General features: G+C 50.2%; 1 pseudogene; it reads right to left on the bottom strand.

The window, feature by feature from the left end:
* Positions 1-5,214: 5,214 nt before the first annotated feature.
* On the bottom strand, positions 5,215-5,791 carry LOC109443579 (large ribosomal subunit protein eL32 pseudogene; annotated as a pseudogene).
* Positions 5,792-6,068: the final 277 nt, after the last annotated feature.

Below are 6,068 nucleotides of genomic sequence, written 5' to 3'. Positions count from 1 at the left end.
TATGGCGACCTGCAGAGACCTTTGTACTGGCCTAGGACAAACTAATGCCCAGGAAAGCGGGCTGGCTGCCCCTGGCCAGTGGTGGGGTCCCCAGGAAATCCTCAGAGCCCTTGGGGAGGACGAGACACATTGCAGATGTGTCTGCTTGTCCACCTGACAATCGGGACAGAATGAACCAGTCAAACCCACAGATAGCAAACCACTGCCCACTTAGCTACTTATCCAGGTTTGGCTGTACCAGGGGCTGTGTGCCTGCATTCAACTCACAGTTCCCGAGGGAGGAGGCAGAGCAGGGGAGGAGACCTGGGCTGGCTTAGCCATTCTCCACCTCTGGGCCAGAGCTCCTCAGCCTGCAAGCAGTAGCTGGCAGTGACTGTTGAACTAGACTTGGGGTTCTGAGCGGCCCCCGGGAGCCTGTAGACACCAGGGCCTGCGGGAGCAAGTCTACCTGGGGTGGAAGGGGAGCAGGCGAGCCGTCTCTCCTACATGGACAACTGGGGTAGGATAAGGGAGACAGTTCTCAGCCAGAGCTCTGGGTCCTGACACAATTATGCCCCCTACGATGTTCTCACAACGATGAAGTCATCTAAGGATGCATTTCTTAGAATGCACCCTTTCCTTAAGCTGCGCATGACTGAAATCCAAAATAACAGCAGTAAACCAGAAAAGAGTAAGGAAATCGGGGTGGCCGGATGGCTCAGTTGGTTAGAGTGCGAACTCTGAACAACAGAGTTGCCAGTTAGATTGCCACATGGGCCAGTGAGCTGCGCCCTCCACAACTAGATTGAGGGACAACCACTTGGAGCTGATGGACCCTGGAGAGAGACAATATTCCCTAATTTAAAAAAAAGTAAGGAAATCCACAAAGGTCTGAAGCAGGAGGCCTGGGACCAGGTTGCTGGGGTGGGTGCCACCTGGTGGTCTTCCCTGGTACTGCAATGCCTGGAACACTTCGCCTGTCCCGTCTCCCCCCATTTGGAGCTGAGACAGGAGTGGGGAGGGGCTGTTGTCAGGACTGGGTTGCAGCCTGCAGGGAACAGTGAGCAGCAGGAGTGGGAGGTAAAGATGACATTACCGAACACCTGCAAGCCAGTGCTTTATGTATACACATCTTAGTCCTAATAACAGGGTTATCCCCATGTTACAGGTGAGCTAGAACTGAGGCTCGGAGGACACACCAGTAAGGGGCAGAGGTGGGATTGGAACTCGGGTCTCTGTTACTCCAGAGATCCCAGTCTCTGCACCCTATTGCTCTTGGGGCCTCCGGGAGAAGGGGTTATGCAGCAGGCCCCCTGGAGAAGGGCCCTGAATCCTATAGGACAATGACCATGGGGGGTGTGGAAGGACTTCAGATCCTATAGGTCTGTCACCAAAGTCACCTGTAATCCTTGGAGCCTACAGGCTCACACAAGGAAGTTTCTAGAAGCAAGTGGTGGGACAAGAACACCCGAATTGTGAGTACAGGCCCAGGCCTGCAGGAAGACTGAGGTGGGCCCACTGGGCCTATCTCCACGGGGTAGCCATGGACCCCCGGACCGCAGCAGCCCTGGCTAACCCATCAGGAGAGGCGGCTGTCTTCACCCCAGCCTGCCAGCCTCTCACGACCACAGCTTGTGGAGGAGAAGATAAAGCCGGGGCAGGCAGGTGCTTGGAGCTTGGGCAGGATGGGGTAGGGGGCTGGCAATACTATACCAAGGTCCCTGAGCCTGTCCCCAGACCCAGTTCTGGGACAGCAAGAACACAGGAAATGGACGTTTAGGGATCCAGAGGTTATGGTGAGCCCCTAAAACTGCCTCCTGTTACTTTGCTGAGATGACTTGGTGCAGAATGTACTTGGTGCAAAATGGGCTAGAAGATGGTCAGCTGGTCCCTTCTGGGAGTCTGAGGAACCTGTCATTTCTCCCTCAGCCCCCGGCCAGGGAAGATGAGAAGCCAGGTCCACGGCCGGACCTCTCAGCCAGAAAGGCTTGGCCAGGCCTCATGGTTTAAGCAGCTGAGAGGGTGTCAATGTAGCCTGAGGAGGGTCACGGCTGCAGGTCAGCTGAGCCCCACCATAGCTTCAGGACAAGCTTTCCCGCTACTGAAGAAGCCTCCCCCCCCCCCCCCCCGTCCTAGCTGGCAGAGAGGGAGGCCAGAGACCACTTTTCTTCACACTGCCACACAACTGTACATGTGACGTGGCTATGGGTACGGTGGGGGTGTGGGTGCCCTGGTCATTTCTCAGCCCCTCAAGGGAGGCTGCAGACAGCTGAGTCTGACCAGGGACAGGCAGGGCTGGAGGAACCTCACAAAGCTTCACAGACCAAAACACTGTGGAGTAACATGTGGGTTCTGATCCCCCCCTCCCCTGCTCTCATTCTGTGCCATTGGGAGAGTCATCTCCCCAGGCCTCAGTTTCCTCACCTGTTGAATGAGACTGACAGGCACGTCATGAGGCTGCCGTGAGAATGAAATAAGAGATGTAGTGATGTCGGCACAGTGCCAGGGAGATGAAGGCTCAGAAGACCGTTGCAATGCCTAGCAAGTCATAGGCAAGGGCACCTCGTAGGGCTAGTGGAGTTTAGCACTGGGCTCTGTGTGACTTCAATACTGGCAAGCGCCGGCTGTACCTGCAGCAGCTCAGGATGCCCTTTTTTATTTCTTTTTTTTAAACTTTTACTTATTTTAAGTGTGTTTTTCCAGGACCCATCAGCTCCAAGTCAAGTAGTTTCAATCTAGTTGTGGAGAGCACAGCTCACAGTGGCCCATGTGGGGATTGAACCGTCAACCTTATTGTTAAGAGCACCGTGCTCTAACGAACTGAGCTAACCGGCCACCCCCAGGATGCTTTTTAACAGCTGTGTTGTTTTTCACTTTGTTTTATTTTGTTTTAAAGGAGGCACAGCTCACAGTGGCCCATGCAGGGATCGAACCGGCAAGCTTTGTGCTACCAGCACCACGCTCTAACCAACTGAGCTAACCGGGCATCCCAACAGCTGTTGTATTTTAAATTCACCTATTATAGGTGTACGTTATATGTTTAGACCCCACCAAAAATTTCATTTTCGCTGATCTCAGGGACATAGACCTCAACAACTAGCCAGTCTCTCCCTCATCCCCAAGTTGCATCCTTTTGCAATAAGCAGTGGCCCATGTGGGAGAGGACCTTGCACTCCTACCTGTAGGGCTGGGGAGGGGTGGGCTCATGCAGCAGAGACCCTGGGCTACAGCAGTGATTCCTGGTAGTCACACAACACCAAAATTGCAAGATACATATGGGGAGAAAGAGGAACCTTCCAGGCAATACCCCCGTGAGAGACTGGACAGGGCTCTCTCCCAATAACTCCAGGTCCCATTGACTTTATTTCCTAAATGATCCCAAACGTGCCACTGTCTGCCTTCATCCTGGTCCAGACCCCCATCATCTCTTCCTGCACAGAGCAATAGTTAATGGCCTGCAGCTGCCTCTTGGCCTCTGCCCCTCCCCCAGATCATTCTCTACACAGCAGCCCAAAGGAACCTTCTAGAACCTGACACAAGCACTCTCCTGTTCAAACATATCCCCTCCCCCGTGACTCTCACTGGATTAAGCCCAGCCTCTACTGAGGCCCTGAATGGCCTCACCTGCCCCCCTCTAGTTTCACCTCAAACCGACTGCCTCTTGCTCTACAGGCCCTGACCCAGCTTCTCTCAGTTCCTTCTCTGTCTCTCCCACTTCCTCTTCTGCCTCCTATCCCTCCCCAGTCTGGGTTGGTGCTTGAATATTTAGGGCAGAGGAAAACACAAGTCAGTTTGGCAATAGGAAGGAAATGGGGACCAAAGAGGAGGAAGAAAGAGCTTGATGGTAGCAGCGGGGGAGGGGATTAGAAGAGACTGGGAAGAGATGGTGTATAAGCCAAGTCTTCGGGTGTAGACTGCGTTTTGACTGAGTGAGCTGCTTGTGCCTGGGCAGTGGGCAAGGGCCTCCAGGAGGAGGGCACAGCCTACTGGGGCAACAGCACACATCTAGTTTGACTAGAGGGCACGTGTAGGGGGTGGGATGATGTGACCTTGAATGCTAACTTCATCAATTTAGGCCCTAACTGTGCCAGAAAAGACTTCCATTTTTACTTTTGCCAGAAGAGGAACTTTTCTTTTTCTTTCTCCAATATTTTATGAAATGCTTTTCACTGCCCAGGTCCTGTGCAAAGAGGAATTCAAAGACTAACCAGCCCTAATTCATGTCCGCCAGGCCAGTGATTTCCCAAACGTAGGTGTGGAACAGAATGAGAGATCCCCACATATATCAAGTCCCAGGCCCAAAACACCACCTTTCTGTGGCTTTCCTGAGTCAAGACAAGACAGGCTAAAATTCTCAAAAAAGAGTTTTCTAAACCAAGAGCAAACCGAAAGGAAATAAACTCCTCGACTACTTGAAGTACAAAATGAATCAGACTTTCCGCTGGTTCCTTAAGGCCTCCCAAACCAAAATGCAGTCTTTCTGTTCTCCTCCCCCACACATGTGAGAAATCTGCATGCAGCCCAACATGCAGTCATAATTTCCAAGGCCACGCACCGTCTCACCAGCTACTCCTGGAGAGAGTTCATGTAGACACCTCGGTGGAGTAAATGACCTCCCTCCAGGCTGCTGCTTCAAATCCCAGTGCCCGTGTTCTGTGTTCCCTCTCCCTCTCTCTCCAGTTTCAAACACAGTAGAGTAACAGAAGTGGAGGGAGAGAAGCAGAAGGAGAAATTTAAATATTTGAATCAGAAATTTAATATTCGAATCAGAAGTCACCAACAAACCACAAATAAGATGGAGCCTTCCTTCACTAAATATTTCTAAATCCTCAAGCTTTGGAGGGTGACCTAGGAAATGGCTTTCCTTAAATCTCAATCTCCCTCCTTTGTGTTTCTTTCTCTCATAAGGCAATTGTATCTATTACCTTCTAGTGTGGTGATTTGTTCGAGATTGTGAAATCCTTCAAACCCAGGTAACTTTCCGGTGCATCTTGATTTTCTCCACATAGCCAGGTGCAGTGTTTCGTATGGGGCACATGCCACATGAATGGCTGTCCAACCAAGTGGGTAATTGAGAAGCAAGTAGCAAAATAATACACCTACCTGAGAATACTTCATTTTGGTGGTTGAGAACGTTCCTTGCACAGATGCATTGCTGAAAATTTCCTGTATTTCATTATCTACACAGAAACAGTTTTCCTGCCATGTGCCCACCCCTATAACTGTCATGACATTTACTTTTTGTTTGTTTGTTTTGGAAGAATTTTATGGTTTTATTAAAACACAGTTTGCACACAAGCTGTCTATTCATTTTCTTCACTGTGCAGCCGGGCATTGGGATTGATGACTCTGATGGCCAGCTGGGCTGCTCTTTCTACAATGGCTTTGCGGTTCATTCTTTCAGGAGACGTTGTGAGCAATCTCAGTACAGTAAGATGTGTTGCCCATCAGCAGCACTTCCAACTCCTTGACATTGTGGACCAGGAACTTCCGAAAGCCACTGGGCAGCATGTGCTTTGTTTTCTTGTTACTTCCACAGCCAACGGTGGGCATCACGATCTGGCCCTTGAATCTTCTGCACACCCTGTTATCAACGCCGCTGAGTTTCCAACAGTTACACTTACTTTTGACATATCGGTCTGACTGGTGCCGGATAAAGTTCTTGGTCCTCTTTTTGACCATCTTGGGCTTCACGAGTGGTCTGAGGGCAGCCATGATACCGGGTAGAAGATGCACGGACATTTACTTTTATAATGGAATGTTAAAATCACGTGACCTCTGGTAGTTACGTGCCTGCTTTTGCAATACCAGATAGGTAACAGTTGTTCTTTGTTTCTTAGGATAGATTCACGTTTCCATCTAGAATAATTTTCCTTCTTCCTGAAGGACTTTCTTTAACATTTTCTATAGATGCTGGAGATGACTTATTTCAGCTTTGGATGTCTGAAAAACTCTCTATGACACCATTGGCCATAGAATTCTAGATTAACTGTGTGTTTTTTCTTTCAGTACCGTATTTTGCCGTGTTTAATGCACTCCCATGTATAATGTGCACCCACGTTTTTGGCCCAAATTTTCAGGGAAAAAAA

The sequence above is a fragment of the Rhinolophus sinicus genome, chromosome 5 (assembly GCF_057876585.1).
Source record: "Rhinolophus sinicus isolate RSI-liver-muscle chromosome 5, RSI-T2T, whole genome shotgun sequence".
In the NCBI taxonomy this organism is placed as follows: Eukaryota; Metazoa; Chordata; class Mammalia; order Chiroptera; family Rhinolophidae; genus Rhinolophus; species Rhinolophus sinicus.
The sequence above is the reverse complement of the archived record's forward strand: the minus strand, read 5'-3'. Positions and strand labels throughout refer to the sequence as shown.